The sequence below is a fragment of the Akebia trifoliata genome, chromosome 8, assembly GCF_017979445.1.
Source record: "Akebia trifoliata isolate Shusen 1 chromosome 8, ASM1797944v1, whole genome shotgun sequence".
Classification (NCBI taxonomy): domain Eukaryota; kingdom Viridiplantae; phylum Streptophyta; class Magnoliopsida; order Ranunculales; family Lardizabalaceae; genus Akebia; species Akebia trifoliata.
The window spans coordinates 44,484,249-44,496,322 of NC_141382.1; the positions used below are offsets into that span (position 1 = coordinate 44,484,249).

At 34.0% G+C, this 12,074-nt stretch overlaps 1 pseudogene; it reads left to right on the top strand.

Moving 5' to 3' along the window:
* The first annotated feature begins 5,686 nt into the window (after positions 1-5,686).
* LOC147397062 (receptor-like protein kinase FERONIA pseudogene) lies at positions 5,687-9,303 on the top strand (annotated as a pseudogene).
* The last annotated feature ends 2,771 nt before the right edge of the window (positions 9,304-12,074 follow it).

Consider the following 12,074-nt stretch of genomic DNA (forward strand, 5'->3'; position numbering starts at 1 on the left):
GCACCCAAGTAAGGGATTAGTGATTAATGGAGGTGAAGATGTGTTCAACGGGGATTTGCACTAAACTCATGGGATCAACTCTCCTCAAGCCTTTACCACTTAGCTAGATGGGATTTTAACCCACCTAGTATTTTATTAGTCACTTTACACTCATTTTACTCATTTCACCCACTTACTAAACCTTCCACTAATCATCGAACGAACCTTCTAAAGAACTTACGCATATAATAGTTCTTGATCATGTCAAGTAATAATTGGCATTAACAGTGGTTTCTGAACAAGGGAACTCACTCGATTGGAGTCAATGATGACGAAGGGTGGGAAGCCGGAGCTCTTAACTTACTCCCGCATGCGCCTGCTGGATATAGTTGTTTGTGCGCCTGTGCGAGGTTGAGGTGGAGAGGTGAAACTTGGATAGGAAATGGTCCTAGACAATTAGACATTCAACCTGTAATCGCATCAACCCAATTGCAAGAGCGGAGCTCTACCAACTAAGCTATATCTCCCCGAGCCAATTAGAGCATGCATGAAGGACTCTGATGCTTCTTCTATTTTTTTTCCCTGGTGCAGCTTGGCCTCTCCTTCTCCTTCTTCTTCTTCTTCTTCTTCTTCTTCTCTCTCTCTCTCTCTCTCTCTCCTCTCTCTCTCTCTCTCTCTCCATATTCATCTCTCTTTTTTTTTTCTTTTTTTTAATCAAGAAAGGAAGATAGAAAAACCACTATTAAAACCCCAAAATGATGATTTTTTATCAAAAAACTTGAAGATTTTTTAGAGATTTATTCAGTAAATTCATATTGAACATGCTTCAGTTGATTTAGTAGGTACCCATTAAATATTACAAAGTCAATTCGGTATGTACTGTCATTACCAAACACAAAGATTTACATGAGAAAGTTATGTTCAATAGGCCCCTACCATACATTATAAAACATATCTGATAAGTACCTACTAACAGAACTTTCTCGTGTAAACTATTTATGCCTAACAGTTTGATTAAGTTTTGCTTTTGCATGTTATTTTTGACTCACTATTATAAATGAGTTGACTCATCATTGTGAATTAGTTTTTGGTTCTGTTTAATTAAGGCTTTGACCAATGTTCAATTATTGCATAGTGTTTATAGTTCGCCTCACCCAACTTGAAGTGGATGGCTTATAATATTTGAATGTGTGTAAAGTTTGACGTCGTATTATTAGGTTGTCAAGTGCTCTAAATGTTAAAATTTTATGTTGTATAGCTTAATTGACCTCATAGTTTTATTGTTTTAGTTGCATAAGGATTCTATATACATTATAGATATCAATATTTAAAGAGTCTCAATATCATTAGAATTATGAATATTCTTTAAAGCTAGTAAGAGACATTGATGGATAAGAAACTTACTAAAAAAATAACTCTATGCCCTCAACCTTCATCTATAAAAAAGGATCAATGACCCCATAATAGAGCATACGAATAGAAAGAATGTATGTGCGAAAAATGCACAAAATAAAGAATTCATAAAAGTTATATCAATCAATCACTAATACCTAGCCAATCCATATAGAGAGAACGGAGAAGGTAAGTATAGAAGAAATGATCAATTTGATGAAGATTTCGAAAGCTTCGAGGGACACATGAATAGAGAGGCACACCTCCAACGTTTAAATCAACGGTTTCACAATTGCACAAGGTAAGTACCCTTAATTCATTTTACATTGAATGAATAGCATGTTTGAGACATGTGATACATTAAATCATATTGGGAAAAATCAAAGTATATTAAGGTTATGTTTTAGGATTTTGAATGCATAAAATCTAACATGTGGTATTAGAGTCATAGGTTCTTGAATCTTCATATCTTGATTTCGAACTATTCATACATAAAGGTTGTCATACTTTAAGATAAAATTCTTGTTCCAATTTCTTGATCTCGTTATATATATATATATATATATAACCATGATTGCTATGATTGAAATTCAATTTCAATATTTTTCGTTTAATGTCAAAATTATTACTCTATAAAGTTTCGAACCAATTGATTCCATAATTATGAAATTCAAGATTTCATGTGTATGTATATATATATATATGGGGGCGTTCAATGGCAAACTTTTTAGCAAACTTTTTGGCAAAACATTTTTCAAAACATGAGTTAGAAGTTTTGGAATGAGCTGATTTTTGGTGAGGATGATCTCTACGGTGAGGAGATCATCCTCACCAAAAATCAGCTCATTCCAAAACTTCTAACACCATTAAAAATAGTTTACAAAAAATGGACGGTCCACGATTTTTCAACTGGTAAACATGGGTTAGAAGTTTTGGAATGGGCTGATTTTTGGTGAGGATGATCTACTCACCGTAGAGATCATCCTCACAAAAAATCAGCCCATTCCAAAACCTCTAACCCATGTTTTGAAAAATGTTTTGCCAAAAAGTTTGCTAAAAAGTTTGCCCTTGAACGCTACCCATATATCTATATATATATCGCAGATTTTGGTTTTATGAAATTTAAGATTTTGTGTGTGTATATATATATTGCAAATTTTAGTTTATGAAAAAGATTTCGTAGATGTATATATTGCAAATTTCGGTTTATGATTCTGAAATCTCAAATTTCAATCTACAAAATTTCAATTTTGTATATACATAATTGCAAAATTTCGGTTCATGTAATTTCAGATTCATATATACGTACATTGCAGAATTTTTGTTCATGTAATTTCAGATTTCTCATATACATATATTGCAGAATTTCAGTTCATGTAATTTCAGATTCATATATACATATATTGCAGAATTTCGATTCATGTGATTTTAGATTTCGCATATGCATAATTGCAAAATTACGATTTATGAATTTCCAGATTTTTTATGTAATTTCAAATTTCAGTTTTATAATTGCTCTCAGATTTCGATTATATATTAATCACAATTTTGATCCAAAATTGATCTTGGATTGTCATAAGATTATTGATTAAAGTTTTATGACATATCATGTTGTTGGAACATTAAAGAATAATCTAAGGATTATATAAATATTGTTGAACAATTTATAGGAACATAAATTCTATTAATTTTGTAGCTATCAAAGTGGTCTTAATTAGTAAATTTTATAAAATATATAATTATATTAAATTTGATCATCAAGGTGACATTAAAAAACAATGAGTCGATTGAGTATGCTACCAGACATGTCATTTTATCATAACTCTTTTTTTTTTTCAATTCCAGTTCTTGTCCATTTTGGTTCCAAAAAACATGAAAGAGAAAAATTTATTTCAAATCACTATAAAACATTTTTCCTTCCAAAAAAAATTAACATGTTATCTATAAAATTATCAATTTAGTTAGAACTTGTTCTACTAAAGATGAGTATTGATAGAGTAAAATTGAAATTGACATCATTTGGGACATTGGTGTGCACAGAATCATTAGATGCTTCTCAGTCGTATCTCGATGAAAAGCATCTATTGTTCTATAGACATATCTATGTCAGCAATGTTTGAAACAATATCAATTTCACTGTTACTTCAGTATTTTCGACTAAAGATATAAGTTAATGACTTTTTCAAAAATAAAAATGCATCTTCTTTGCAAATAATAAATTTTAGAAGAGATGTCCCATTTTGAACTTCAATGCATAATTTATATGAAAAGAAAAAATCAAGAGCTTTGTATAACATGTATTAATTTTAAAATGGAAATGGACTTTACATCATCCATTGTACAAAAAAAAAAAAAAAAACAAATGACAAAACAAATCAATTCAGGATACCCAAATAATGGAATCTAATGGTTTCAATCCCTATTGGTTCATTCCATTTTAGACCAGACTCTAATTGGTTCCAATAAAAAGGAAACTGAAACTAGGTTTTTGATTTGGTTCCAGTTAAATCGGTATCCATTGACACCCCTACTCTGAGTGATTGTTTGCTCATAGCCCAACACTATGTTGACATGTGGCGCTGATGACATAAGTAATGATAAGAGAATTTTTCTCTCTCCTGCTATAGTAAAAAAAAATGGAAATTTTTTGATAAGATCACCTTGTGGCATTCAAAAATATGATCCAATACAACAGTGTTGTAGGAATTTCAAAACAAAAATTAATTTTCATCGTTGTATTTTAATTTTAAATTTAGGTGTTTGGTGGCCTTCCGTTTTCAATACCACTAGTTAAACCCGAAAAAATTTGTTTTATTTTTATTTTTTTTACCATAAGGTTTTTCTTGAAATTAAAAAGGGTTTGACGTTGGATTGTCAATATAATCATCCATGTGATCTCACAATATTTTTTAAGATTTGAAATATAAAAATTAAGGGCCTGTTTGGATACCAGGAGCAGAACTACTCTTCCAAAGAACAGGAGCTGAAGTACTCTATGGAGGAGCTGAAAAAGTAATTCTGTGTAGAAAGGGCGTTTGACAATCAACTCTGTGAAGTACTGGCAGAAGTACTTTTGTGCTGGAAGTCTGTTTGGGAACCATACTGACTTCTCATGACTTCTAGAAAAAAGACCAGAATACCCTTATATTATACCAGTTCTGTTTTTTATCTTTTAGTGTCATAATATGCCTTCAAACTATACTGTTTTTGACATTTTAACTATAAATATTAATATAATATAATATAATAAATATTAATATAATATAATATAATATAATATTTTAAATATTAAATATTAATATAATATGTTTAAATCCATTATACTCAAAATTTAAAAAAAAATTGACAGACTGTCTTATAGTGTCATAATATGCCTTCAAACTATACTGTTTTTGACATTTTAACTATAGATATTAATATAATATAATGAATATTTTAAATATTAAATATTAATATAATGTGTTTAAATCCATTATACTCAAAATTAAAAAAAAAAAATTGACAGACTGTCTTTTAATGTCATAATATGCCTTCAAACTATATTGTTTTTGACATTTTAACTTATATATTAATATAATATAATATAATAAATATTAATATAATATTTTAAATATTAAATATTAATATAATGTGTTTAAATCCATTATACTCAAAATTTTAAAAAAAATTGACAGACTGTCTTTTAGTGTCATAATATGCCTTCAAACTATATTGTTTTTGACATTTTAACTATAAATATTAATATAATATAATATAATATTTTAAATTTAAATATTAATATAATGTGTTTAACTATAAATATTAATATAATATAATATAATAAATACTAATATAATATAATATAATATTTTAAGTATTAAATATTAATATAATGTGTTTAAATCCATTATACTCAAATTAAATTTTTTTTTTAAATATTAATAAATGTTTCTTTCATTTGATTTAAGGGCAAATGAATTAGGAATATTTTCATAGAAAATTAATAAAGTTAAGGGTATTTTGGTAAAACGAACCGTAGATTTTGACTCCCCGCAAGATGAGTTTTGAGAAATAGGTTTTCTCGACTTCTTCACAAAGAGTAATTTCTTGCTCTTGCGCGGAGTAACTCTTCGTAGGAGTTGTTCATCAAAACGCATCCAAACGACTTCTAACTCCCCGCAAGAGTCAGAAGTAGCCAAGGAGTCATATCCAAACGCCTACTAAGATTTCAAGGTTGTGATTGTGTGGGGAGGATAGAAATTCCTCTCTTATTATTTACGTCATCAACGGTACATTTTCAAAAACCGTGTTGAATTGTGAACAAACAATCACTTCCCCTACTCTCACATCTATTTGGTGGGTTCACGTAACTTTCTTATTAAAAGTTTTGAGGACTTTTTCAATCAGCCAAAGTCTTGTAGACTTTGATGCCACACGAAGTCAACTTCTACTGTCAGTAAGGTACGACCACTCTCACAACCCAACAATGGATTGAGATGTGGCATGAATGATGCATACTTTAATTCATCCGAGAGTAATTGAAGGTGAAGGAGTAATATTCAATTTCTTCTCCAATCAAAAAAATGGTATTGTACTTTCATTTGTTTTACTAGTTTTTACTCATAAAATCTTATCTTTTTATTTCTTTATTTTAATTAAAATGAAAATGAATATAGATTTATTCATTGTTGAGTATCATTTTATTTAGATAAAAAATTTCTCTCTCCTACTTGCACATATTTTGCCCACGAATTAATTTTTAAGATCAAAGTTTGAAAAGAGCTATGGGATCATATGGATTATCAAATTGGAAATCAAACCCCATATCCTTTTAAATTTCTTTAAAAGCTCGTGGTCAGAAAAGAAAAAAGAAAGGTATTTCAATCATGAACTCTCTGTATTTTTTTTTTTTTTTTTTTCTGAGCTTTTCTACTCATATGATCTTTACACTTTTGATATTGGAAGAGCTTCTGCGTTTTAAGTGGATTTCTCTGAAATCTGGTTCTTTTCAATGATTTTGATCTTTACAGCTAGCTTACTACTCTGTTAACGTTCAAGATGTTTTGAGTAAAATCTATTTCTATCTGTTCCAATTGATTTCTTGAAAGATTTTCGCTTCTAGGACTTAAAGCTTTTAAGTTATTTGAAGGTCAAATTCAGTTAAGATCGGTTTACATGATCAGTTTCTCCTCCACTCCATGAAGAAATCCAAGAATAATCATCTTGTGCCCATTTTAATCTCTCTCTATCTATGTTCCTTTCTAACCTCGGCTGATAATAGTTCATCGTATATTCCATCCGACAAAATCTTCCTGGACTGTGGGGCGTTATCTTCAGAAACACAAGAAGATTCAGATGGCCGAATTTGGGTCACTGATATTGGGTCCAATTTCTTACCTTCTGTAGATAATTCATTAACATCTCCCGCTTCTTCTCAAAACTCGTTTGTCACACAAATCCCTTACATGACCGCACGTATCTTCCACTCCGTATTCACCTACACTTTCCCAGTTGTACCAGGCCGAAAATTTGTCCGTCTCTACTTCTACCCTTCTATTTATGCGAATCTCAATCCCTCTAATGCAGTCTTCTCCGTATCCTCTGATCCCTACACTCTACTTAGCAACTTCAACGTCTCCCAAACTACCGAAGCTCTGAACCGTGCCTACATCGTCAAGGAATTTTCTGTCAATGTACAGAATCGAAGGTTGAACATAACGTTCAAACCATCTTTGAATGCGTCCAATGCCTATGCTTTTGTTAATGGGATTGAGATTGTTTCGATGCCTGATATCTACAACACTACAGATGGAAAGGTGTTTATTGTAGATCAATCGAGTCCATTCTACATTGATAATAGTACCGCCCTTGAGAATGTCATCCGACTGAATGTCGGTGGAAACACTATATCACCTTCAGGGGATACTGGCATGTTTCGATCATGGGATAATGATGAACAATACATCTTTTCTGCTGCATGTGGTGTGACATCTTCCGCAGATTTGAATCTCAAAATCAAATATCCTCAAACCATGCCTGCCTATGTTGCACCGACAGACATCTATGCAACCGCTCGATCAATGGGACCAACTTCAAGCATAAACCTGAATTACAATCTGACATGGGTTTTCCAAATTGACCCAGGGTTTTTTTACTTGGTTAGACTCCATTTCTGTGAGATTTGCTCAAAAATAACCCGGCCCAATCAAAGGAATTTTAAGATCTTCATCAATAATCAAACCGCCGAGTATGAAGCAGATGTAGCTGCCTGGACAGGAGGGAATGGAATTCCACTGCATAGAGATTACGTTGTGCTCATTCCCCAGGGGAAAGGCCAGCAGGATCTATGGCTTGCATTACATCCAAATATGTTAACCCATCCCGAATATATTGATGCGATCCTAAACGGACTCGAGATTTTTAAAGTAAATGATAGTAATGGAAACCTTGCTGGGCCTAATCCAATTCCTGCTCGGCAAGAATTGGTCATCTTGCCTTTCACTAAGACATCCAGTTCTACAAACTCAAAGAGTAAGACTGCAATCAGTGCAGGAGGGGTTTTAGGTGCTGTCGCTGCAGTTTTTCTTCTTTGCCTCATTGTGTTCCTGCTGTCAAGACACCTGAGACAGAAAAAGGACTCGAACTCCAGTGCTGGGAGGCATGGGACTACAAAGACAAACACCACAGGAAGTTACACCTCGTCACTCCCTTCTAACATTTGTCGCAAATTCTCATTTTTGGAGATTAAGGCTGCCACCAACAACTTCGATGAGGCTCTGCTCTTGGGGGTTGGTGGTTTTGGGAAGGTTTACAAGGGTCAAATCGATGGTGGAAGCACTACGGTTGCCATTAAACGTGGGAACCCTCTCTCTGAGCAGGGTGTTCCTGAATTTCTGACTGAGATTAAAATGCTTTCAGAACTCCGACATTTCCACCTCGTCTCATTGATTGGGTGCTGCGAAGAGTATTGTGAAACGATCCTTGTCTATGATTACATGGCAAATGGAACCCTTTGCGAGCACCTCTATAAGACCAATAACCCACCCCTCCCATGGAAGAAGAGGCTTGAAATCTGCATTGGGGCTGCGCGTGGCTTACATTACCTGCATACAGGTGCCAAACGCATTATCATCCATCGAGACGTGAAGACAACAAACATCCTCTTGGATGAGAACTGGGTTGCAAAGGTTTCCGATTTCGGGTTATCTAAGGCGTGGCCTTCAACAGATCACACCCATATCAGTACTATTGTGAAGGGTAGTCTCGGTTATGTAGATCCAGAGTACTTCATGCTGCAAAGATTGAGAGAGAAATCTGATGTGTACTCATTTGGTGTTGTACTATTTGAGGTTCTCTGTGCACTGCCTGCGTTGAATGCAACTCTGGCAAATGACCAAGAGAGTTTGGTCAATTGGGCCTTACGTTGCCAGAAGCACGGTGTCCTTGGTCAGATCATCGACCCATACCTGAAGGGGAAGATTGATCCAGAGTGTTTTAAGAAGTTTGCGGAGACTGCTGAGAAGTGTGTGGAAGATAAGGGGATCGATCGACCATCAATGGGTGACGTGCTATGGAGCCTTGAGTTTGCACTAAAGCTGCAGGAGGAGAGTATGGAAGACAGTGGTGGGGCACATAGCCATGTGGACATTGAGGAGACCCCGTTCACAGGAAAATATGGAGAAAAGAAGGATTCAAATGTGTCGTTGGATTTATGTAGCAATGTAACTGGGACTATGAGCATTGGGACGACTATGAACATTGGGGGTCCGAGCATCGATAACCAGGATTCCCATGGATTGACACCTAATGCTGTGTTCTCGGAGATCCTAACAGGGAATGACAGTGAGATTGTGAGCAATTATCACCCACCGAACTGATGTATAATATGTTTGATCATTTCTTCCTGTAATTTATATACTTCTAGAGACTAGAATGATATTTATTTTTGTTGTAGTGATGATTTTAAGGGTATGTTTAGGCTTCTTTCTGCAGTGGAGTTCTGGTTTTGTCCAAAAATTCCCAAGCAGTACTACTTTCAAGCCCACTGACTCATGAATGTTTCGCCCGATTCTTGGTGGACCGACAAAACAAAACCATCGGATTCAATCATTTTGTGCTGATTTCAACCAAAAATAGTTTGAAATGGAACAAAACTGTGAATAATGAATTTGATATAAGGCTCAAATGCCTTTTAAAAGACTGTTCCCAGTTAGAATTTAAAAATATGTTAAACGAAAAGTTGAAAGAAATCATGTTAAACAAAATAGAAAAAGTCCTCAAAGCAATTGGCTCCGTCATTAACAAAGTCTATCAATTCATTTCCATGACCTGAGACCTGATTGCTTCTCTGTCCAAATTAATCAAAATATGATAACAAACATAGTGCCCACTTGGGTATGAACAATAGTCCATTCACAAGAATAACTATCCAAAAAATTTAATAGCTACCCAAAATGCTAATAATCTAAGCAATGCAAGCATCTACAAGAAAACACTAAATCCACAAGTTTAAACAAAAAAATTAATAATAATAAAAATTATAATGTATGCCATTTAAGCAAACTATTATCCCCCAAAATTGGAATGAGGTGTTCTCCTAGGCATCACATATCTTCTCGCATAATGCCTCCAACATTGTTTTCCTTGAATCCACATTTCTTGCAAGAAATATTTCCGCCTCCATGGGGTCTCTCTGAAGGATTGCAAATGCACAATCCAGATATCTGAAATCGAATCCTTCTGTCTTCATCAACCCTGCGTATAGCGTGTTTGCAAATGACATAGGATCTATTACTTTTGCAATATGTTTTATCCTACCATTCATTCCTTTAATCATTTCTCTCATAGCTTCAATGGTATATGTCTTCTTATATTGTTGCCTCTTATATATAGAAAGTATCGGCCTCTTACCAATGCAAGCATTCAACACACTCACTCACTCTTCAATACCATATAAGTTTACATGCTCATCTACTGTCATCTTTGCCATCTCCACCATCAATCTTGTCAACATCAATGCAATCGAGTCCACAAATAGCAAAGCTTCCATTGGGGTGGTCATTGCCAAAGATGAATGACAATTTCTCGAAATCCCATTTGGGGATTAAGTTCAAATCCCCTCGTTGGCCACCCCCCTAGTGCTTTAAGAGGCCAGTACAGTTGGCTCGTGTTGGAAGGGGTGATTCACATGTCCACGGGGAATAGTTGGACTAAATCTGGATAGCCATGTATCAAAAAATAATAATAATAATCATTGAGTTATTTAATCTTTGTGAATTGCCTATCAAAAAAAGAAGGTTGGAAACAGTAATTCATAGACGAGGACGGACGTTACTTCTCAAATTCAGTGTTTTTTATTCCCTACAAGTTTTACACTTCTCAAGACTACTTCGTCAATTTTCAGTTTCACGATGGTTACCTGTTATTTACTTCTTTCACGGACAGCTGGAGCAAGAGATGGAGACTGTAATTGAGGTACTGCAGCCAGGACTTTTGGGCATCATAAAACACAAGTTTTCTGCCAAAGAGGTACGTGAAGCAAAGGCCACAGTTGATAAAGCGGTTGAGAATTGGAAGAGGAATGCGGCCTTAGAGAAGAGATCCTACATCTTGAATGATCGTATTGATATGTGATCGATTATTAGTTACCCCTTTTTTCTGAATTATTGGAAAAAATATAGTTTCTGTTCTTGAATGATCATATTGATACATGTTAGATTATTTGTTGCTCCCTTCCCTGAATTATTGGACAAAATATAGTTTCCATATAGTACACAATCTCTTCTTTATGCCTGGTTAAAATATCCGTGTAACGTTGTCTATCAAAATTTATTCTGAAAGACAATTTCCTTCATGAGAATTTTTTTTTTTTTTTTTTTTTTTTAAACCAAAGAATTTATTGAAATGAGGACTAGGAGTCCTTGAATCTTCATAAGATGTTCACATGGGTTGCTTCTCTATTTTGGCTAATCTATAATGGTTAGTGAAAGTGTGTGCTTATTTGTTTCACTTTTCTCATTATTACGGTCTATAAAAATCGAAAAGTTGAGTACAAGTCCTCGTGTACGCATTTCTGTTTTTTTTTTTCCTAGCATTTTCTTTCATCCATCTCTGCTACTCATTCTATGAACATTTTATTTCTTGGTTGCCAATATTGTGCACCAGAACTGTGGCTGGTCTTCTTGTGGTTTTCAAAAAATTTCGTTTTGGTTTGATTGGTATGTATTGTTGACATAAGACTCTGGAACCAAATCTTGACTTTAACTGCTCGACTGTAATTTATATTAAAACTAAATCTTGATTGGTATGTATAGTTGGCATAAGACTGGAGTGGATAATGATTGGGATTTATGTTAAAAAAATTCTCGACTAAGATTCCAACGAGACCGAAAGACAACATCACATGCATAAATAATGTTAACCTGATAATTCTGCTCTTTGGTTGTTGTTTTGCTGAGCACCTCCCAACAAAACAACACTCCTAGGGAGTAGGGACATGTGCGTGTCTACCCGTTCTTTATGAGGTTCTCTTATCGTCCTAAATTTTTTGTTATGTTTTCATAGTTTCTTGCATCTGCACCCAGACCTAGATATTGTAAATGGAAAATCTTGTGTTTATCCTGTTTCCTATTTTTCTTTAGTATGGTTTTGTTAATTTCTATAGAATAGCTTATGTAAAACTCTTGATTTTCTTGTAGACAACAATTTAGCTATATATGACTTTC